The 23,933-nt window shown below is 37.9% G+C and overlaps 1 protein-coding gene and 1 long non-coding RNA gene across 4 annotated transcripts in view; both read right to left on the reverse strand.

Annotated features, from left to right (window-relative positions):
* LOC149782758 (uncharacterized) overlaps positions 1-23,933 on the reverse strand; it is a 131,829-nt gene that overhangs the window by 85,014 nt on the left and 22,882 nt on the right. The window lies entirely within an intron of this gene.
* Positions 367-22,265, reverse strand: LOC149782760 (uncharacterized). Of its 3 annotated transcripts, XR_016414622.1 has the most exons (5): positions 21,875-22,265; positions 21,242-21,363; positions 10,413-10,527; positions 930-1,036; positions 367-477 (listed from the first exon to the last, which is right to left on the reverse strand). It is a non-coding gene; the product is annotated as an uncharacterized LOC149782760 (long non-coding RNA). The 3 variants fall into 3 exon arrangements; XR_016414620.1 differs by lacking the exons at positions 367-477; positions 930-1,036 and adding an exon at positions 6,972-7,465; XR_016414621.1 differs by lacking the exons at positions 367-477; positions 930-1,036; positions 21,875-22,265 and adding an exon at positions 6,972-7,465 and having other exon boundaries at positions 21,242-21,762.

The raw sequence follows: 23,933 nt of genomic DNA on the forward strand, positions 1-23,933 counted from the left end.
GCTGCTTGTGTTTCTGAAACACATATTCCATACTGGTGGCAAGAATGTCCAAATCTACATTACAAAAATGAAAACATTACCATCCATCTAGGAGTTGCAAATGTATGAAATCCTCTTGTTGGGTAGTTTTACTAACAGGCTTTACAGCAGGGCCTTCCATTAGATTTAAATGTGGCAGGTAAGTTGACAAAGTAGGGTGGGGGGTTGGGGGGACCTACCCCAATGGGGATAATTCATTTTTTTTTTAAAGTAGCATGGTGTAAAGTAAAAGTAGATGGGCTGATAAGGAATCCACTGAATTTACAGACTAAAGGTTCAGACATTTGTTTTTAAGAGAAAAATGAAAGAAGGAAACAATACAACAGATATTTTAATATGACTTTAATGTTTATTTTCTAGATTTAATTAAGATTATGAATCAGAATCAGTCTCCAACTCCACTGTAAAGTTTATCTATTACTTCTTCTGCTCAGGCACCTGCAAATTAAAACAAAATTGTAATGCTTAAATAAAGTCATATCATCTCAGCACTAGTTACATATGCAGAAGTCATGTTAATCAGCATTATAAAAATGTATGAAATTTTCTTCACTGCACTTGTGCTTCCCTTACTATCGTTAAGCCATGATACAAGATAACTTTGCACTTACTTGTCATTTCTGGCAAGTGGATGGTGCAATCAATTTGCACAAAGATGAATTTATTTCATCCAAATATTTCATGTGAATAAAAATTCCAAATGGAGGCACTTGTCCGATCAGACAAGATATATGCATATTGTAGTTAGCTGGACTCTAGCTCTGATAGTCCTGGGCAATAGGATAAGCTGATTTTGTTATCAGTTTAGAAATGCATCCGCTTTGCAAATACTATGCTTTAAAAGACGAAACTGAATCCAATATTGATGAAATAAGAGTCATTTGGATTACCTTGTTTTTTATCATTCTGCGTTGGTTGGGTGCATATTTGAGGGTCTCTGATATGGTCTCTTCCATTCCATTTGCCTTTGCTTTGCCATTAGTTTTCAAGCAGGCTTCTGCATGAGTAATACAATGTTTTAAAATAAGTTTCACAACAAAGGATGCATTGCATTTTTCTAAATGCCAGCAATAATCAATGGAATATTTTTAAAACATGTACTTTGAAATGTGTCTCAAGTTACTTTATCAATTCATTTAAAAATCTCTGGCAAGTCACATGAAAAACACAATTTAAATCAAGCCATACTTACTTATCAAAGACTTTCTCATTCACATCCTTTACCTCACACAATAAATATCAGCAACACCAACATTAAATTCACACAATCAGTACAAAACCTAGGTGTTACTCTGGACAGTACTCTCACATTGCACCAACATGTCATGAACATATGCAAGGCTGCGTATCTTGAGCTGAGACGCATCAGCTCCATTCTCAGATATCTTTCAGTTGATGCCACTAAAACACTTGTGTGTTCATTACTGCTTTCAAGACTGGACTATGGTAACTCAGTTCTGTCTGGTTCATCTTAATATCTACTGCAGAGACTTCAAAAAGTTCAAAACATAGCTGCTTGGATCATACTTAGAGTACCACAATCAGAGCACACCTCCCCGCTGCTCTGTACCCAACACTGGCTATCCATTCGATCCAGAATCAAACACAACATTAGTTCTCTGTGCTACGTTTCACTGACAGACTCTAGTCCAACATACCTATCCGACCTCACCTATGTGTACACACAAGCAAGATACTTACACTCCTCTTCCGACAATCATATACTCATTATTCTCACTATGAAAACAAAGTCACATGGACAGCATTCTTTTGCATACCAGGGCCCAGCAACATGGAATGAATTGCCCACTGAACTTAGACACAAAGACGCAGTGATCCCATTCAAGAGTGCTCTCAAAACTACTTATTCTGACTACAAAAACAAACTTAATGACTTAATAATGTTAACTACCTTAAATATTCTCAGCATGTTTTTTATGTTTTCTAATTTCATGGTGTTTGTTTTTGTAATCATATCATTGTGTATGTTTTTATGTTGTCTAATGTTGCAAAGCGCTTAGAGCTTCTAAAGATTAGGCGCTATACAAAGTCCTCATTATTATTATTATTATATTTAGCTTGGATGAATATTTTTTAAATCAGTGGCCATAACTAAAAAATGGGATTTTGTTTTATGATCATAAAAGTATGTTGGACACCATCCATGATGTACAATGCTGTCTGACATTTCTATGCACCTAAGGTTTCCATCTCAAATATTAAAGCAAAATGCATACCGAATTTGACAGATTGATGAAAATAAAAAAAAGCAATGCTTACCATTTCAAAAGAGGCAATTGTCACTAGAATATTCTATTCAAAATGATATTAATTTTGGACACAGGGGATACCACCCCCATGTTTTCCTGACTCGTGATATGTCGGCCTATTCTGTGCACAGCTTTAAAAGATGTAATGTTTATCCATCGAGCTATAGAAATGAAATACATTTACTGTAGACTGTTTCTGTCAGCAGTTAAGTTGAGTAATTAGGTCAGGTTTATAGCTAGTTTACAAAATTCAATGTAGAATGCCAATAAATGACAAGATGTATTTTTGCAAACTAAAGTGATCTTGAAAAAAGATTAGTAAAGTTTAACATTTTATAAAAAATAAGCTATTATGTGGAAAAGAAACAACAATGAAATAGGATGCAATGTGTTTACGTCTAGTTTTGGAAGGTACCGTCTCTAAGGTACCGTCATAATTGTACCGTAGTTTAATGGGTGGAAAGGCCATTGAAAGGTAAGGGCAGTGCGGAGACCATCGAATATGTTCCAGAATAGCTGAATCTTTGTAGATACATAGATCCATTCGTAACTTAAGTCCGCAAGTGAAACACTGTACTTCGTATCCCAATCCTGACTCGGGTCCGAAGTAGACAAATCCTGTTCTAGCTAAAACATACGAAGAAGGTAATCCTTCCCTATCCGTAGGCCATTTTTGAAACATGTCCATTCGACGGGCACAATCACAATAGTCAGGTAAGAAGACTGGAAAATGGTAGGGTTTGAACTTGGAGTTCTCACTGGATTTCTCACTCAATTCTTGCTGCGGCGAAGTCATCCTTCTGGTGGGTGGCTATCCTCTTACAACCAATGTTTTATACCGACATGTCCATACGGCAAAGTAAAGTGGGTGGGAAGCCGCACTCGCTTCTGCTACACAATCTGATAGACTTTTTCCAAGGGTCGACTGACGATGTGGTGTGTGGGTAAACGTACAATCTTGTTGGGTTGATAGGTGGTCACTATCTCTAGACTGCAAGGCTTCTTTCAATATGCCAAAGTTGACCACTCGACTGGTACGATAATTCAGAGTAAGTCCTTTCACTTTACACTTCGTGTGCACTTCTCCTTGTTTGGCCCAGTATTCGTAGCCGTAATTTTTGGGACCACCACTAACGAAACTTAGAATCTTGTCATCGGGGTGCTTGTCTGTCCAGGCTCCTAAACGGTCTCCTTCGATGTCAGGGTGCTGTTGACTCGGGTGATCGATATAAATGCAACTGTCCATGTCAAAGTACAAGACACGTTCCCCTAACAGTTCTAAAGCTTCGTACAATTTTAAGCGAGCATGAGCTGTCATGTAAGCTGCAATGATGACATTTCCAAAGGGGTCATCTTCTACAAAGTTCAGATCTTCTTCGTAATTCACCAAGATCAAATCCTCACGAACGACGTCCACGTGTTTCATGAATTTGGCTTTGTCGTGAATCATCTGAAAGTAGCGGGAAGGTTCGGTGAAATACTCCGTCTTGGGTAAACACGGTCATTGTGCCATTTTACCCCACAAGCAATTTAACATCACTTTGGCAAACGATCGCCTGCCTTCGTTTTTCTCAATGTGATCTGAAGTAATGCCTTCTTGTGCCCAGAATTTCTCTCTGAATGTCTTTTGGTCTTCGGGAGTGTGACACCAGGACAGATAGCCACTGGCTTCTTGCTCAGTTTCAAAAAGGCATCCACGTAGTCTGCGAAAATGCCTTTCTGCGTGGGGTCACCCTTGTGGAATTATTGTGTCTTGGGAAAGTGGCAAATTTCGTACACTTCTAACAGTTGGTATCCCATGTTCAGAGCTTTGAACAATTCTACGCTGACCCATGTCCCCGTCAAGGCCCGTTCTTCCTGGGTGTGATGACAAGGTTGATCTTGGTTGCACGTTTCAGCACAAGTACGGCACAAAGGAAACATAAGTTTGCCTTGGCAATGGCGAGGTAAGATGGGATGGTATAGGTTCGTGGGAGGCAAAACTTTGCACTTGATCAAGCCTTCGTATTGTCGAATGTTTTTTAGGTCGATGTGTTCGGTGAACAATTGTGGGTGCCCTGCAGGAAAGCAACAATATTTGCACACGTAGGGATACAGTGAACACACGTCCAAGTATATGATTTCTTCTCCTTTCTCTTCGTCAGCTTGGTACAGCAAACAGGTGGCATTGGTCCTTCCTCCGTACAAACTATTACTTGGGTTCAGGGGGTCCATGAACTGGTAACTTTCCATGAGGCGTTTAAACTCGGGATCGGTGTTCAAACGGTGATTGTATTTGTGTTCCCACATTTCCACCACTTGGTATCCTTCCTGTTCTAACTTTAGGCATGGCTGACAAATGGCCTGGTACAAGTCTTCCATGGTTCGTTGTAAGAACTGATTTTTAGTGCCGCGGTCAGGGTAACAGACGGGACATCCGTGAAATAAGCAACCGTTAAACTCGTACATGATCTTGGGGTTTTCTAAGTCCCAGCCATTGACCGAATGCATTCCGATGATCTTTCGCCCTGTCCGTTGCGGGCATGCTGAATCCATTTGTCTTCCTTGTCGCACAAGTAATGCAACCAGCATGGGGCTTTGACCGAGTATTGACGTTTGACATAGTTGGTCGTTTGAGGACTGATGACAGCCACAGTGTTTTCAAGCATGAATCGTTGTCGGTAGACTAAGGAACATGCTTTGGCAATGGTGCAAGCCTCTTTTAAATGATCAACCCCTCCATGTTCCATGAACAGTTCTCGAAATTTTCCACAGCATCGCCGTAAAATGTCCATGTCGGAACGACGATACTTTAGCATTTCTTCCTGAAAGTCGAAAGGGTCGGAGGCGTGAGCCTGGTACCAAGCGTAGAAAGTTTCTCGTTCGGTACGCATGTTGTCAGGGTCGTAATAGTGAGCCTGAGGCAAATGGGGTAGAACGGCGTGTTGATTGGCTTCTGTATTGAAAAAGTGTGGAAAGTATCCTTTAGCCATTTCTGTCATTCCAAACATTTTAGGCATTCGACTCAAAGGCATGGCTAAGTAGCTCATCAAATCTTTAAACTGCACTTGTCCCACTTGCATGAAAATGATTTTGGCTCCGTTCAAAGTGATTTTAGGACGCTCGATGCCACGTTCCGTATAACATCTCAAAAGAAACTGTCCATCATATCCGGAGAAATTGTGAGCCATCACCGTGGCATGACAATGACAATCTCCATAATAATGTTCGATGTCCTCTTGGCTCCACGTCTTGTTGATGGGGTCTAAGACCCATTGTGTGAAATCGGCTAGTGTGTTCGGTCCTTGAAAGATTTTTTCACGCCCTCCAGGAATCTTACTGCAGTGAGGGCAATAACTCAAGATAGGTTCTTGAATCACTTCTCGCACGCTCGATGAGCCACGCAGAAATTAGGAATGTGAATACTGATCTCTTGCATGCATTCGAAATCGAAAAAGATGAAATTGCCTTTCTTCTTCTTGTGACCATCCTCTTTCTCTGGTTGGGATTGGTATTTTTGTATGTAGCATTGGTGTTCCAAGTCCACAATGCAGTGACAAATGTGACATTTTTTCTTTCCTGAACATACGTGTGCCTTGGTACTGTTGATACATAGACCTTGTCCACACATTGGGCACAATCTCAGGAGTTGACAAGCACATTTCTTCTGTGAACCTTGCATCTTCAGATGTTGTTGGTAACAGGCAGGGCTGACAAATGTGCGCAGACAAGCAGGACAATGCACTGGTTCTTGCCCTTCGCTCAGACAGGGTTGAGAGGCCAAACATCCTGAGCATTTCGATCCACAATGTTTGTGTTGCTCTCGATTATTATAACCATCATAAGTCACATTTCTCACAGTAATATTTGTATCCCAGGAATCCAGTGATAGTGGTAATGGTATCGAAATGGTCATCGTGATGATAGAGGTGAATGTATTTTCCATCCTTAAAGTCTTTCCCTCGAAACAACAGAGACCCGCGCACTTCTTGAGGGTGCACTTTCAAGGTGTATCGTGGAGCTAGGGCATCTTGCAATTTTTGCATCTCAGGAATGCCACAGGATGTGTCTTTGGACAGGCATGCTTGTTGTAACAGAAGTTCTGCTTCATTTCGTTGTTTGGCTCGGTTCGATTTTTGAATGTTCTCCCAGGCTCTTTTCCATTCTACCGTGTCGTTCTTGTCGGCATAGGTTCATCCCACCACGATGGCTCGGGCTAAACACATGTGGTCTTGAAAATTGTTAATTTGGACAAGACTTGTTTTGGTAATGCGAAGGTTGTTGACCAATAAGGTCTTTCTGCATTGTCCGGTCCCTTGAGGAGGAGAGACGTGGGTCATGTCCAGTGTGGCTTTTCCATCGGTGATGTCAAACTGGTCATTAGATTGTTGCACGTGTTGAATCTTGTCCATGACTTTGGAAGTGGTCAATTCTGCAGGGCTGCTAAACTCGATCCAAACAGGGGATTTCAAGCCGTCATGTTGTATGGAAAGTCTCAAGCGATCATCTTCTTTGGGTTGACATTGTCGCTTGAGTGTGGTGAGCAAAGAATCCCACATGTCGGTGATGAACCCTTTTGCTTTCTCTAACAGTACTTCAGACTTGAAATCTTTAAACTTCACTGTGTATTTGTAAGCCGTAGTTCTAAATTTTCTAGAGGGACGCTTTTCCGTCTCTCGAATGTCATAGTACTTTTCAGGGTTGACTAAGGGTGGTAAACTTTGTTTAGAGGGTTTGGATTCTGGTTCACTCATGTCCTCTTCAAAATCACTGGCATGAATTTGTGCCAAGACTTCAGCCCTAGTACGAGGCGATAGATCACGTTTCTGCCTCTTACTTTCTTCTTCTTTCTTCTCAAATGAATTGGATCATTTCATCTCGATAGCAAAAAGTCAAATGACTAAAGTTTAAACACCATGGATTAATTTATAGTCATAGCAGACCAGCGTATATAAAGGGTATGTGTCTTGTCCTTTCACTATTCATTTCACTCTCAAACTGAGCACAACAATGGAAGAGACTACCAAGATTGAACGTTTCATCAGAGCTTTGCGAGGGGTCATTAGAAAATTCTCTTCAGACCAGCCGAGGGACTACTCTCCTTCCTTTCAAGATAAAAGTCAAGATACTTGCTATATCTGTCAGAAGAAAGGGCATTGGTCTTCAGAGTGTCCAGACTGTCAAAAAAGAAAAAAAAGGGGTTAGAAGAGACAAAAGTCAAGATACCTGTTATTATTGTCAAGAAAAAGGACATTGGTCACCAGACTGCCCAAAAAAGAAACAAGAGGAGTCAGAAGAAGAGAGGGATTCTTCAGAGGAAGAGGAAGAAGAAGAGGAAGAAAACAGACAGGTGAAGAAAAAGAAACAGGAGAAGAAAAGAAGGGAAGAAAGTGAGGAGGAAGAGGAGGAAAAGACTATGACGGTGAAGAAATTAAAAAAACAGAGAGTGAACAATGAGACAGAATAAGTCTATGAACTTTTTAAAGTGCTCTGTTGTGAATTGTGAATTGTAAATATTTATAAAAGAATAAATTAATTATAAAAGGTAAGTGTCTTTGGGTTTTGATTTTAAAATAAGAACCTACACTCACGCACACTCATACACAGACAGGTACTATTGGGTAAAATGTTTTTTTTTAGTTATTGGCAATTGAAAGCCTATCTCTTTTCGAGAGACGTGGATGGCCCTGAAAAGGGCCTTTTTTGGTGTAAGGGGCGAGTTTAAACAATCAACTTTAGCTGTCTTAAGCCTTTGCCATGGCCAAGGCCTACTTCTGGACTGCGTACTGTTGATGATGATTTCGTTGAAATCACTAAGGATGGTGCAGTAGGCGTAGTCACAGGGTTGGAGTGTTTAGCTTGGGAAGGTCGTATTCTCTTCGGCCGTAATAAAGAAGTCTGATACATCTGTTTCAGACTTCTTAACTAAAATGTCTAACAGTACCGTGACCGTTTGATTTTGACACCCTTGTTTCTTTGCTGCTGCGTCTTCTTCTTCTTGTTTTTTTCTTACCTCTTCTTCTTGCTGCTGTTGCTGTAGGAGAAAAGCTTGTTCCGCTTCCTTTTGCTGTTGTATAAATTTCTCCAATTCTTCTTTCTGTCTCTGTCTAAAATTTTCCATGTGCGGTAATGAAGGAGAAGGTGACGAAGGTTCAGGAACAAATTCTTGCAAGGTAAAAAAATCCACAAAATCCCAATTCACCTCTTCTGAAAGTAAGTCTGGGTTCCCTTGGGTAGTCTCCACCATCAGTGCACCCAAACTGATCGTTTTCTGAGTTTCCGTCATGTTGAAAAACTGTCGCTTAGATTGACTACGCACAGGCGCTAGCGAATCTATATAGACTATGTGACGTCACAGACTGCTCTCTTCGGATTGGACGTGGGCTGACTGAATTTTGTAACGCGTGTTTGGATTGGTCAACAAACTCAATCCGTTTCAATCCTTCCTCCCCCTATAAATAAGTACAGTTCACTGCATTCCTTCACCTGTTACTCAGCACCCCAACATGTGGACCGATGTACAATCTTCAACGCTTGTGTCTTCGATGATGTTCCGGACGGACATATCAATGTATGTCCGATCCAACTGGACAGTTATCCACAGGACAGACACCAGCCTGTGGATGCGAAGAATCTTATGTGGAGCATCAAGGATGCCTCAAAAGAGTCTTAATCTATGGTCCTGCAGTCAGGCACAGCCTAAGGTCAAGAAGAAGATGTCACAGATGCCCTTTATGTTAAGGGTATATTAACATAAAACCAAAGGCCCTTTTCAGGGCCATTCCTATCTCTCGAAAAGATCTTGACTTTCAATTGCCTACCCCTTTTTTTATTTTTTTGTTTAAAAAAATAATAAAAAAATAGAGACCCCTCCCTGTTTCAATTTTCGCCTGTTCCATTTTCATAGACCCATCAGGTCGGGACCTTATTAAAATAGGGTCCCGACCCTGTTCCATTTCCCCTAGTCCCAAGACAGTCCCACGATTTATTCCCCATGTTCAATTTCCCTTGTCCCTAGAGTGAATAGTTTTTTTTCTTTCTCCCATGTTAAATTCCCCTTGTCCCTAGAATGGATATTTTTTTTTTTTCTCCCATGTTAAATTACATAGTCCCCAGAGTGGATATACCCTTTTTAACATGGAAGTTCCCTAGTCCCTAGACCGTCCCTATTCACTACTACCATTGTCATTACCAGCCTGAAACCAAATTTAATGCCATTTGTATAAATTCATTTCAAATAAATATTATGATATAGTTGAAGTGTAAAGTCAAGCAAGTATTCTGTTTGCAGATTTTACATTTTAGATATTATAGTAAAGTCATATTTTCTCTTGTTTAGTAAACTTTATTGCAACTGGTTCCAAAATAGTAAATCTTATTTAATGTTCATTCACCAGAATAGGTATTAATACAATCCCGAATTAACTGTATGGTACTAAAATATACCCTGATCTTGTGTGAGATTGTAATATACAGAACTATACCTCAAGACAACAATAATATATTGAATTTATATTGTATCAAGACTGTCATGGTTATGAACTCCAACTTTATTCAGGTTTTTTCATAATAAATGATCATCTTGTGCTATGGTTGAAAAGAAATCAAAGTTCAGTTTAACTCCATTCTCTCCACATTTGTAAGTTGTTAAGAGGCATACTCATCCTCAGTGTTATAGTAAAATGTAATCTTATTTGGATCAATCTTGGTGGTGTAATATATGAATGGAGAAAGAATATTATCATCCAGATTAAAATATGTTTTATTCAGACTCTACTAAAATTTTTAGTTGGATATGGGTTACGGAGCCTGATGTGTACGAACAAAGCAATGTGTACCATGACCTTTTTAATTTAACATTTTAAACTCCTGCAGAAGAAAGAGATTTTTTAGATCCATTAATCTGTATTAACAAAAACATTTCTTCAGTATGATTTTCAATTACTTAGTATTGACAAAACTCATATTTTAAAGTTGTTGTTTTTTTGTGTTTGGTTTGGCCTTTTATGGTAAACCAACACAAGTAAGTTATTTAGTGCCAAGGCACTTTAAGTATAGTGCCTTGCCCACGGACACACCATGGTAGCTAACCCAGGTTGGTCTGATGGTAGAATTTGAACCTACCTTATTTCACAGGTCCAGAAAGCTAACCACTGAGCCACTACAGCTCCCCATCTTATAGTGGAATGCTGGTATACTTTATGATCAAGAAGGATGGGTTGGGGTATGCATGTTGCATCTGAAAAAAGTGATGGAATTTTTGTTTACATAATATTTTAGTCATACAATATGAATCATTTTCTATAGATTTAAGATGTATCAGATCAAGTTAAGAAAAATCATATATTCTGTTTCCTGGGAATGTACTAAAATTCACTGTTATTGTTTGATTTTTTGGTAGTAAGCTTACTTGGTATTTTTTTCTTTTTAACTTGAATACCTAATTTGTTAACATCCTATTCTAAATCTTCAGAGTTCTGTCTATTAAGTGACAACTGTTGATACATGTAGGGAAGTTTTTGTTTATATCTTTTGATTTTTGTGATTCTGGAAGTTGCAGTATTTGTTGTTGTATTATAACCATTTCAGTAATTTAATGAATGCAGAGTATACTGCTCTATAAATGAAATTTAAGTGAAAATAATGTAAAAGTATGTTTCACTGCAAATATAAATTGTTTAAAATAATATATCATTTATCATATGACTATTCAATTGTGGTAACTAGTATTCCATCCAATATCTATATATTAAAATATGTCTTTTCATACAGCTGGTGATCATTTAGATACAAGTCCAATTGAACATAATCAAATTATCAATGCAGGTGTTTTTATTAGTAGTAGTATTGCAAGTATAAGTGTTAGTATTAAGATTTCATATACAGGTATGATAAGTGTATCATAATGTTTAAATGATGCTCCTTGTTACAACATAAAATATGTTCATTGAAACAAATGGTTCACTGGTAAATTGGCAGCAAAGGTCTTCACTGAATTATGTTGCATAAACTATTTTACAATAAAACATATATGATGCATCTCAATTATGATGAATGTGAGGAGGAGGATTAATAATAATGCAATTTAAGTTATCTTCATAACATAAGTTCTAGCAGATGTGTAATTTTTATGTGGTTCATCATCAGTTTGAAACTGGTCTGTGATTTCTGGATCTGGACATACCTGGTCCCCTGCTGTTGTGCTGCTATGGTCTTTACAGTTCATTAGGATATCAGTTACACTTGGTTTACATTTAGAACCCCATGGGATGGAATGCCCAGTTTGAAACTGAGAGAATGGTTAATTATCCATAATATAACTCCTGCAGTTATTATTAGGTTTGATATCAAGGTCTTTCTTTAAAAGCTTTTCAACTCAGGTTCTGTTCTACCATACAGATAAATAAAGTCAAATTCAAGGCTTTCAGATTTGTCCAGTTTGTTTCATGTGTTGCGGCAGACAGACTGTATATTGCCACTGTACCATATAAATATCAGTGCTTAGTCTGCTCTCAGTTGCTGTGGTTTGATTAGTTACAAGTGTCATCACATGTGACTAATTATTGACCAATGTAATGAAACTTGTATAATTAGAAGGCTGTATTTAAAAACTCTAAAGATCTTAAAAAGAAAATTGGATCGGGGTAAGTAAAACCTTTTACTTTGACCATTTGGCTAGAAAATAATTTTCAATAAGTTTAAATTGGATAATAGTAATATAATAATTAATTACACAAATCAGAATAAAAGCTATTTGCATATCCCCTTACAGCTGTTGCTTTTTCATAGTACTAAGTAGAATAAAGTATAGTTAAGACAGATAGCTTTAAGCTAGAATTAAACTCAAATAAATTGCAAGAAATCAAAACAAACCCAGGATTAAAACTAAAGAAATATCCCGTCATATATACCTTACATCAAATAAAGAAACTCAAGATGGATAACAACAAAATTAATGTCACATCATCAAATAGTTATCTCAGCTGCCTGGTCAACCTAAAGGCAGATAAACTAAGGCAAACTTACTCCGAAGCAGTCTCATCCCCCCTAAGAGAAAAACGACAGATACAGTTCTTAACGCCAATTTTCAACTCGACCCCAACTGACTCGATGAGTAGACTCTACCTGTCACCAAGCGTAAACAAGAATGTGGACAATCTACCGAGTAACCGCAAAACTACATCCGACATGAGTACCCAAACTGAGGAACAATACTCAACAAGCACAAAAACAACCCAGACCACGCTGGTTAAAAACACTAGCAGCCAGGGGACTCAAACTGAGAACCTACTAGATGAAACAGAACGCCCTCACCCTACCACAAATAAAGCAGTCACACACGACTCAACAAAAGGTAAGAATAATAGGAAAACCAAATCCCAAATACCAGTTAGAAAGAATAAGGAACACACTAACTGTCAGAATACAAGACCCAGCAAGCCGGTTATGGACAACGAAACAAAGTCAGCTAAAGAGACAAACACCAGGGGAAAAAAGACCAGTCTGCAAAATATCCAAAACAAGAAACACCCCGCTGAACTGACTCTCTTCGTCAAGGGAGTAAATTCCAAAATAACGAAGTTAGCCTTTAAAACCATAGCATGGCAATTGAACAAACATCACCAAGGAGAATTCACGCTTAAAAGCACTAGAGACGACTTGCTGATAATCAAATGCACCACTGAACAACAGATTGCCAAATATATGGAAATTGAAAGAATAGACCAAATAAATGTTCAGGTCACTAGACACAACAGAACAAAACAACACATAGACCCAAACCCCCCAAAAACACACAACAAAGGAGTCATATACGTATCAACTCAAAATAAAACCAATGAAATAGTAGACTACATAAGGAGTAAAGGACAGGAAGTAGAGAAAGCAATCCGCCTAAAAACAAGAAGGGGAAAGGATAGCACTGCAGTGGTACTCTTTTTTAAGGGCGCCACCCCAGAAACTATCAAAATAGCCAAAAAACTCGAGGCTAAAAAAATTTTTGCTTTCAAAAACAAACCACGGTTCTGTGGCAACTGCAAAAATTGGGGGCATTACTCTAAGAGTTGCGGAAACCTATTCCGGTGCAATCAATGTGGTCTTCACCACCCAGACCGGAAAACATGTAGCGCCACCAATCAGCACTGCGCTAACTGTAGTGGTAACCACAAACCAAACCACGCAGAATGCCCCAGGGCTCTTAGAGAAGCCCTAATAGTCGAATATATGATCTCCCATGGGGTAAACTATAAGCAGGCCAAAACAAAAATCAGGATACCAAAAACAAAATAAATAGGTAGCACCCTCACTGGTAGGAAACACGCATAAAACGAAAACAACAGTAAATTAAACAAACTATTAAGACTTTTTGCACTAGAGATGGATTCCAGAGCAGAAATCAAAATATGGCAATGGAATGCACGCGGCCTTAGGGCCCACGCTGACCAACTAAATAACAAAATACTTGAACAGGAAAGAAAACCAGATGTTATATGCATACAGGAAACCCACCTAAATGATACCTCACATATCCCAAACATCATAGGCTACAACACCAAATACCTAAAGCATCGATCCCCCACAGCAAGAGGAGGGGGGGGTTAGCAACCTTTGTTAGAGATGGAATTACATCAGAAATGCATAAATTAACAGATAGTAGACCGCCCAATGACTTCGAAATACAGATAGTCAAAATAACCGCTCAAACTAAGCAGGTACTAATCGTTAACCTCTATGAAACAAATGAGCAGCGCAATTTAAGTGCAGACGAAACAATCAAAATGATTAAAGACTGTGGAGAATGGGTGGTAATATGCGGGGACTTCAATGCGCACAATGAACTATGGGGGAGTCAAAAGACGGACATTAAAGGAAAAATTGTAGAAAAATGGGCACAAAAATGCAACTTAGTTTTTCTAAACAACGGAATGCACACCCGGATAGATGACAGAACAGGCCACACATCAGCAATAGACCTATCTCTATGCACACCAAGATTAACAGGCATTTCTGATTGGCAAGTTGATGAAAGCGACCCTATGGGAAGTGACCATTACCTTATAAATATAGAAATACAAATTAGAATACCTCAAAATAAAGCGTCCTTCACACCACGATGGAAATACGAACAGGCCAACTGGATTAGGTTCAAACAGATAGGTGACTCAATCGACCCAGAAACCATATATCACCGGGACATTGACACCTTTAATGACAAATTAATAGAAACCATTAACACAATGGCCCAAGAAACAATTCCTAAAACTAAAGGAGTAGCACCCAAACCCACGGTGCCCTGGTGGAATAATGAATGTAAAATAGCAATTAAAGAGAAAAAAAGAGCTCTAAACAAATTCAAAAGAACTAAAAATAATAAGGACTTTAACTACTACAAGGAAAAGGAAAAAACTGCCAAACAAACTATTATGATAGCTAAACAAAACTCATGGAGAGAATTCTGCTCAAAACTAGATATTAACACAAAATCGAAGGAGGTGTGGTAAAGAATTAAAAAAATGAGAGGCAAAACTAAATCAATAACCCCCAACATACCTGGACAAAACAACAAACATAAGGCAGAATTATTCGCAAACTATTTCGCCAACATGTGTAGCAATACCAACTTAGAGGATAAGTTTAAAAATCATAAAAGGCAATTTGAGGAAAGCAACTCTGACAACATAAAGGAAGCAGGAAATAATGACGGCCCACTAAACCTTCCGTTTACAGAAGCCGAATGGAGAAAGGCCCTCGCCGGCAAAAAGACCACATCCCCCGGGGAGGATACTTTGGGGTATGAAATGTACAAGAACCTACCCAAAAAACTTGTCACAATTGCACTTAACCTCATTAATAAAATATGGGAAACCGGTACCATACCTATAAGATGGAAAAAGGCAGTAGTGGTCCCGATTCTTAAGCCTGGAAAACCCTCAAGCGATATAAAATCATACAGGCCCATATCACTAACAGACAATATATGTAAAATAATGGAAACTATGGTAAACAACAGGCTGAAATACCATTTAGAAAGCAAAGGACTACTAGCTAATACACAGAGCGGGTTTCGCAACTACCGAAGCACAATAGACCAACTCATGAGACTAGAAACCGCTGTCAAATTAGCATCTAGAGAAAAATTTTAAAAATCCAGATATGTTACAGCCATCTTCTTAGACATGGAAAAAGCATATGATCTAATGTGGACTAAGGGACTGATAAGTAAACTTAAACCATACGGAATAACTGGCAATATATACAAATTTATTGCTAACTTCCTAACCGATAGAAAGATACAAGTCAGACTAGGACAAGACTACTCCGAACGATACAAACTGGAAAATGGCACGCCACAATGAAGCGTAATCAGCCCAACTTTATTTAATATAATGATAAACGACCTGGAAACAGCGGTAAAACCCAACCACCTTGACTTATCCCAATTCGCCGATGACAGCGCCGTATGGAAAACTGGCAACCCAGCCAGCAGAGAAACGACCAAGCACTTACAAAAAGGACTAAACGATATAGGAAATTGGACAGATAAATGGGGATTTAAATTGTCACCTCTAAAAACAGTAGGCATAGTTTTCAATCCGGGAGGTGGCCACCCCCCACCCACTCCAAACTTAACCCTAAAGGGGGTACCCATCAAATTCGAAAAACAAGCGACACTCCTAGGTATGGTATTCGACCACGAACTCACGTGGGCAGCTCATATCCAAGAACTCGTAACGAAGTGCAAACGAGACATCAACCTCCACAGAAACCTCAGAGGGGTGAATTGGGGGGTTGATCAAAAAAACACTCGTTACCCTATATAGAGCACTTATAAGAGCAAAATTGGACTACGGTTGCCAGGTATATGGAGCGGCGAACGCCACGTTACTAAAGAAACTAGACACAGTCCAATCAAAAGCGCTAAGGGTATGCACCGGCGTCCTAAATGGTACCCCCACACAAGATATCTTAATAATAGTAGGAGAACCCCCGCTAGACCTAAGGCGGAAGGAATTGATGCTGCGATACTCGACTCGAATATCAATAAACCAACCCAACCACCTCACGCTACAAGCCCTCTTAGCATGCGACAAACCATTCGATACAAAAGGAAAAAATAAAAAAATACCTAGTGGGAAAATAATTATAGAATTAAAAAGGAAATTTCAAATCGCAAATATCAACCCAGAAAAAATAAGGTACTACCCAGACCCCCCGTGGACCTGTCCCACACCACAAATAGATCTTAGCTTACGTAAACTAGGACAAAAACAAAATGACCCGATAGGACTAAGAGCATCAATACTAACGTACATTGACAACAAATACGAGACATACACGCAAATCTTCGCAGATGGATCAAAAACCAAAAATCCAAATAAAACTGCAGCAGGGATAGTGATCCCAAAATTAGATGTCGCCGTTGGAAAAAGACTCCCAGACCAATGCGCTATATACACGGTAGAATTCATGGCAATACTAATGGCATTAACATACGTCAAAACATACCCCACAACTAAGGCAGTCATTCTAAGCAACTCTTACAGTGTACTACAATCGTTAGCAACAGACCAATCCAAGAGCAGACCTAATATGATTAATCATGCAAGATCGCTACTTAAAGAGATTGAAAAAAACAACAAACACGTTGAATTCGTATGGATACCCTCTCACATCCATAATCCCAGGCAATGACAAAGCAGATGCAGAAGCAAAAAACGCCACAAACGAACCAAAAGCCCAAAATATAGCATACAGCGTCACTGAAATCAATAACATGGGACAAGATCAATGACATGTGGCAAGAGCTATGGGAAAAATCGGATGCAAACAGTCTAATACACACGATGATGAAAAAAGTAAGTAGAAAAGTCGAAAGTCCGACCTTCAAAAATCCATACGATATAACAATAATAAATAGAATAAGAACAGGTAAAACACTATTGGCAGGATGCGCAGGGAAACACATAAAAAGGGGACCAACCGAAAACTGCCCCTACTGCCCAACTCCAGAAACAATCGCACACTTAATAAATATATGCCCCAAATACAACCAGGAAAGGGCCGAACTAAAATCTCAACAGGAACAAATAGGAGAACGGTGGACATACCCGGAGTTACTTGTGGCAAAAAACAATAACATAGGAATGACCTATAATAACATCATGACATTCATTAACAAAATAGGCAAAAGGGGACAAATCTAAACCGAATGAAGGGTTGGGTATAAAGAGAGACCATGTAAAGAAATTAAAACCAATAAACCTAAAAGATCGAACCAAAAAAGAAAAAAACCAATCAAAATATTACAAATCACTGTTTGGGAATTGTGACGGCCGGCTCGGGCTAGTGGGTTCACAGACTGACACCGCCGCTCATAACCCGAACAATAAAAACCAGATAAGGACGAATATTACAAAATCACTGTTTTGGAATTATAATGGCATGCTAGGCCCCGTAGGTTCAAAAAAAAAAAAAAAAAAAAGGAAAAAAAAAAAAAAAAAAACAAAAAACAAAAAAAAAAATATTAAAAAGTAAATCAAAGACCAGTCAAAATATTACAAATCACTGTTTGGGAATTGTGACGGCCGGCTCGGTATCGTGGGTTCACAGGCTGGCACAGCCGATCATAACCCGAACAATAAAAACCAGATAAGGACAAAATATTACAAAATCACTGTTTCGGAATTATAACGGCATGCTAGGATCAAAAAAAAATTAAAAAAATATAAAAAAAAAAAAAAAAAAAAATATACATTAAAATAAATCACAAATAGCTAAGCTAAACAAAAATAACAGGTAAATAGCCAAGTGGTCAAAGCGAAGGGAAACAAAGGCAATCAAACCACCTCCCTCGAAGAAAACATCTCACGGCGAACATGGCAGTATCAAAAGGACGAGAAGACCAAAATAGAAACGGACACGGGATAAGGCAGAAAGAGCTGAAATAAAGAAGAGCAGGAAAAGGCACAGGATGAAGTTAAACGTCCTAAGGCAGTAAAAGAAGAAAGAACAGGACACTTGCAGACCTTGGGGAATGAAGGCAGAAACAATGAAAAGAGTATGCCTCAAATAATCAAACCACCCCCACCCCCCAGTATGAAAAGAATTGCCTTCCCGAAATCAAACAAAAGAAATAAGGCCACCCCCCCCCACATCTACTTATAAGTGTGAATGAGAAAGTGAGCGTGAATGTGTGTTGTCGGGATATGTGGGAAAAGCAGAAAAACGAACAAAAATGTCTATAGCCATCACACAAATATAGCATACACACTCCCTACCCACCTTTTTTTTTCTTTTCTTTTCTTTTTTTTTTTCTTTTTTACAAACAAATTTTACCACATAGGGCTTTCATTCTGACCCACGAAAGCCCTCTTTTGACCAACAACTTACTGGCCCTGAAACACACTGATTGGTTTAAAGCCACACGTACGAAATACTTAACCAAATTGAGATCTCCAAAACAAAATAAAGGGCTACTAAAAGCCTACTAGATGTGAAAAAATTTTCGGAAAATTCAAGTACGCAAAGTACACAAAATTTAATAGACCTTACAAAAGATAGGAAAATTCACAACTCAGGAATATCTGAAGCGTATGTGACAATCACATGTTTGGCAAGATAGTACAGGAATAGCCCAATAAATATAGGGAACTGGGCATTGATTGCAACGAAAATTTCATAATACTGCTGCTGGTGTGCTTCGGTTACTGCCTGAAATGAGAGAGGAAGGAGATGCAGGATGCAGAAACAGACCACCAACGGAGTACAACGATGGAGAAGGTTGCAGCGATGAGAGCCTGGGCGGGACCTTTTGGGGCACCTGGGCTTCGGCTTGCTTGCTTGGGGGCATTGTATAAGTTAATCGCTAAATTCAAAAAGTACACAAACGTGTACAAACTAAACAGTCGCACATACCGAAAGGTGCACGTGACTTTAATCCAATGAATGAATGAAATGTGTACTAGAGGGTAGGGTTAGCAGTTATACTCCCAATTATGTTTGTGATGAGCAAAAGCAGCTGCACAAATTTGAGCTTTTAGTTTGGTTCTGGTAGGGTCAAAGGATGCAGGTACATTTTACATTCATTTTTTACTAGAAATAGCTATTTTCAATATTTTTCTGTGACAAGGCAACTAAAAGAATCAGTATGTGCCTTATGCATGAATAAAGTTCACTAGTACTATAACAAATTAGCATACTTTTCATCACCCCTCTACCATCAAGATTTTTTTATATTTACCTCTGTAGCAGACACAAATAAAAGTCGGCAGCTCATTTGCAGACTAAGTTACGCATATGATCTCCAATGCTCATCTAACTGTGACAGGCAGTCACCAACAAGCCAACCTATTTACATGCCTAACTCAAAGTAAATCTGAACCACATTATAGATTTAGCTTATGTGTAAATTTATAAATGCTAGGCTTGTGATAATTAGGTTCATGCCTTCTACCTTAAAAATTAGAGGGATGTCAAAATACGAAACTATCCAGTGAGACCTATGATGTTAATTTTAATCCCTATGGGATTTGTGACATAAAAAACCCAAATGCTTTATGTACTAAAAGGTAACTAATGGGGGCAGGATCTGCAGTGAATCAATGGTTAGTATGCTAGACTCCTGATAAAAATGTTTGTGTTAAAATCCTGTTATCAAGTCAACCAGGTTACCTACTGCAATGTACCCTTGCCTTACTCCAATTCCCTCAGTACTCAGTAAACAACTAGTGTTGCTGTACATAACAAAACCAGTCCATATTGATTTTACATATTTTACTAAATCCTGACAAAAATAATTCTCTAAATAAAGAATGATTAATATGTGATGGTCTCACATGTAATCAAACTCTTCCAAGCTTTTAATGATATGAACCGATTTATCAATGTTTATCAAATTTGCATGAAAAACTATTTCTTATTTGTCATCAAATATGTTCAATGTTTTGATCATATAAGCATTTCTGCTACATTAGATCAAAATAATCTTTTTGTCAGAAATAGAGCCCTTATAGTATTTGCAAGGTCAACCAATCAGATGCAGAATTTGAGTTTAATATGAATGAATATTTTTTTTACAAAATTGCTCTTTTGCTATATCTTGATGAGATAAATCTATTCACCAAGTCTGATGAAATTAATGAGAAATAGTTTTAAGAGCAGTAGCAAGAATGGCTAGTGAGATGTAGAACCACCACATTATATGCATAGATTTTGCTTATAGCCTCAGACATACAAGCAAATAATTAAACAAGTCAGATCTAAATTGGATCATAAACACTGTTGTGCAAATCATAAGAAACTCTGCCAATCAGATGCAAGGTCACTTCACTACCATACCTTTATCACACTCATAATAAGCATCATTGTGAAACTTGACTCTATAAGCCCAATGGCCAAGCATGATCAAACTTGAATCAGCAGTAGTGGTTATAACCTCATGTATTTGTATGCATCTTCACTTCTTCAATCTAGATCTCATTTATATAAGCATGTATTCTACGTTTAGTAAAAACTGCACTACATGTATAAATATTGCATGCAGTGGTAACATACTCAGATGAAAGATCACCTTATTATTATTAATGGTTAACACTCATCAAACTTCAAGGACAACTTAATGATTTTAGCCTATATTGTGGAAGTATGGCTTTTAGGCTGGTTAAAAAACTCAACTAATCTTATACATGATCACATGTATATACTTGGATTTTGCTCATTATTAGATTTATCCAAGATGTTGATTTAAGCCCAAAACCAAGTTTTATATAAACAAATTGATCAGAACTATGGACTCCAAAGTAGCTAATTTCTTACTGTTGAAAGACAGAAGGGGATGTGAAATAAATAACACACTCTGGACCATTACATAAACCCACTTAGCCTTTTGACCAGTTGAGATAAAATATCAACAATAATGTTAAATAAGATTGATAAATTATGTTTTCTCACATTACCTCTAGCCCTTTTCAACATGGATGGTATTTTTCTTCCACATATGTCAGCTCTTAATTAGTGGCCCTTTCCCATCATGAATGTTGTAGGTGAAACTCTCAGAATTAGGCTTTTTAATTTATATCTGTAGAAGAAAAAAACTATTGGTCTGCATATATCAATGTCACCATTTCTGTATTAGATTAAAATACCATATGTGTGTGTGTGTGTGTGTGTGTGTGTGTGTTAATTTTAGAATTTAAGCAAACTTGTCTCCATGTGTTTATTTTAAAACTGATGATGATAACACATAACAGGTTCAATGGATAAAATGTTATTTCTTACTTCTTACAACTGCTCATTATATCTGAATTTACATTCAATGTTTGTTTTAATTAACATATTTGGGATATTGGGCAAATTATTTATTTTGTAGTTTATCATTATATCATTTACCAGTCTTTTATCATTCAAATATGTAATATAGTACCATTATACTGACTTCATATTCTATATGATATCCCAGCAATACATATTAAGCAGATAAGTGCAAATAAAAATGTTCAGAATGTAAAATTTACTCCAAGCTCAAAGAAGATCAGCAAAAGATAATATCCAACAAATTACCAAACAAAAAGCGAAGTTAACGCAGTTACCTTTATTATGACGTCTCCAACACCAACGGTACTGTACAGCTACGTCTTCTGAGTTTTACCGTCATCTTGTCTTTCAAACCAGAATTAATTTCTTGAGCTCTTACAAAATGAAGAAACTTTTAAATACTATAATTTAAGCAGCTTCTTTACATGCCATCAGATAAATTATGGCACAGTGTTATGTCTGTCAGCAAAACGCAACTTCACATTTGGACGGCGCGCTGTGTGGGCATCGCCGACACAGCAACTGACATGAATTCTCTATTAGCAGACAATGATTCGGAATAAATCCTTCGCAAATCTAACATTCTCGATTTTTCATAGTTCCACTTTTCATTGTTGCATCTGTTTGATTGTACAATTGCTAATGATGTTCAATGAATCAACTTCAATTCATCTGCTGTCTGAAATCCCGGTTCAGTTGGTATTTTCTTCCGCGCATGATGCCGTGTAAATAAAAGATACGGTCGACATTCAAAGTGGTTTAGGTTAATTTATTATTTTTCTTTATTAAGGTCATTTGCAGAAAGTGTTTCGCTAGGGTGAGAAAAAAAAATATAACAAAAAGAAAACTTTCTTTTCCAACGCTAATACTGTATATATTTCAATTTGTGATTGATGCTATAAATAAAAAAAAATGATAATAAAGCATTTTAGCCCGTGGATTCGGCACGGCACTCGTTTTTGTGGGTTTTTTAAAATGTTGTAAGTGTTGTTTTGGGGTTGTTTTTTGTGTGTGTACCACACTAAAAAACATACCAGGTATTAGGCCTAACGTAGGAAAAGAAATTATCCTCTATTTATTACTATTCTTACTGTCAAATGACGCAAAAGTGATCAAATTGCTATTAAGATTTTGTTTTGTATAACACTTACCGCTCGTTTTCCTCGAGATAAAGCAGCCACTTCAAAATGATTATAAAATCTGCGACAGATGAAAAACGTGGTTTAAATAATTCGTAATCGCCTGCCTTAAAATACTGTAGGAATTTGCTAATGTATTTCATGGCCCTCGTTTGAATAGATACCAACGATCATGTATATCGACCAAATTTTGTATATTCCTGCCCACAATCATGTATTTTGTATTAAACCGTATATTACACGAGCGCTCTGTGGCAAACTCGGGGGGGGGGGGGTCTCTATTATACCCAGAGGCGTAGCTATGATATTTTGCGCCCGGGGACGAACTATAAAATTGGCGCCCCAGCCCCCTCCCCGTTTAATCACATTTTTGAATATTACCCTTGTTTACTTATTATAATGTAACGTTGTAAGCCTCATTTTGGCGCCCCTGTACCTTGGCGCCCGGGGACATATGTACTCCCCTTCCCCCCCCCCCCCCCCCCCGCTACGCCTCTGATTATACTTGCTGTATCAGTTGAGAAATATATTGAACAGATCAGGCCCCAATACTCTCGCTCTGAAAAACATTAAAATAATTATATGCAGAATATCGGTAGGTCTCCCTCTTGCCGAAAATGTCAGCACCATATATATTTTGCAAGTAATGTAATGGGTATAATAACACACACACACACACACACACACACTTTTTTGGGAGTGGGGGGGGGGGCAACGGACAGATGCCCCCATTTCCCCAAAAAAATAAAAAGTATTTTATATTTGTGTATTTCCCCCTCAGATGTGTTCTACGTTTTATTAAAACAAAATTTTATATAAAAAATTTAGTTTTTAGAATTTTTGATGGGGTATTTATGTTTCCATAGTGTTATCTAAAGGGTTGTTCGTCCGAGTCTGGTTTCCCTCACCTTGCTCGAAGTTCATTCCCTTGAAATGTTTTGTAACCTTTGCTATATGTCGCCTAGGTCTCAGTGTTTGCTATATGTAATGGTGTTATATTGTGTGTATGCTATATTTTCTTTATGTTTGAGACAGCAAGTATAGATCAAATATCTTTCCCAGTTGTATTTCTTCCTTTATGATGTTATATTGTATCTTTTAATTTGTTTTATGGTTTTCTAATTTTGACGATGGAATGGTGTACTATTTAGACTTTGTTTAAAAAAAATAATTTCCTATTTTATTATTCGAGTGA

The sequence above is a fragment of the Sinohyriopsis cumingii genome, chromosome 15 (assembly GCF_028554795.1).
Source record: "Sinohyriopsis cumingii isolate HCF-2022 chromosome 15, ASM2855479v2, whole genome shotgun sequence".
Classification (NCBI taxonomy): Eukaryota; Metazoa; Mollusca; class Bivalvia; order Unionida; family Unionidae; genus Sinohyriopsis; species Sinohyriopsis cumingii.